Raw genomic sequence first — 704 nt, 5'->3', positions numbered from 1 at the left:
TAAAAATGGTGTGAACATTAAAATGTTGATTTGTACTCTGTATAAGAAGAATGTACATGATTTTACAATGTAACAATAATGATATAATTATTACCATCCATATCTGTATATATATATATATATATAGTATATATTATGTTGCAAATATTTCGTGCTAAGTCTTTTTTTCCTGAAATTAAACTTTTAATTTTTTAATGGGTAATTTATTCACATTTTAATAGATCGCTTATATTGTACTTGATGTAACATATTTATATGGCATTCACAATTTGAAAATTTAAAATATCTTTGAAAAGTATAAGCAATTAGTAATAATAAGTAATTAGTAACTTTCCCATTGCAAAATCGTAAATTCTTACCAACTCAAGAATATCTGTTGAAATTAGATTGGCTTTGACGTACTTTGTACATTTGCATATAGCAGGGACACATTGGAGATGTTTATATAGAGTATCCAGAACCCAAACTTTTCTGACTGCATATGTTACATGGTGATTACGCAATTATTATCGAAATGTACATGCTTTGTCAAAAACCCCAAAAAAAGCGTACAATTTATAAATTGACCTGTTTGGCCACACTCGATGTGTAGCCACGCACCAATCTGCCAGTGAGATCTAAGTACACAAATGACTTGACAAAAAACACAGATTCTCAATGCGATTAGCATTGTAGTGATTCTATCATTACCAAATTTTAAATCA

Source organism: Saccoglossus kowalevskii, chromosome 10 (genome assembly GCF_978046115.1).
Source record: "Saccoglossus kowalevskii chromosome 10, keSacKowa6.1, whole genome shotgun sequence".
NCBI lineage: Eukaryota > Metazoa > Hemichordata > Enteropneusta > Harrimaniidae > Saccoglossus > Saccoglossus kowalevskii.
This window is presented reverse-complemented; position numbering follows the sequence as displayed.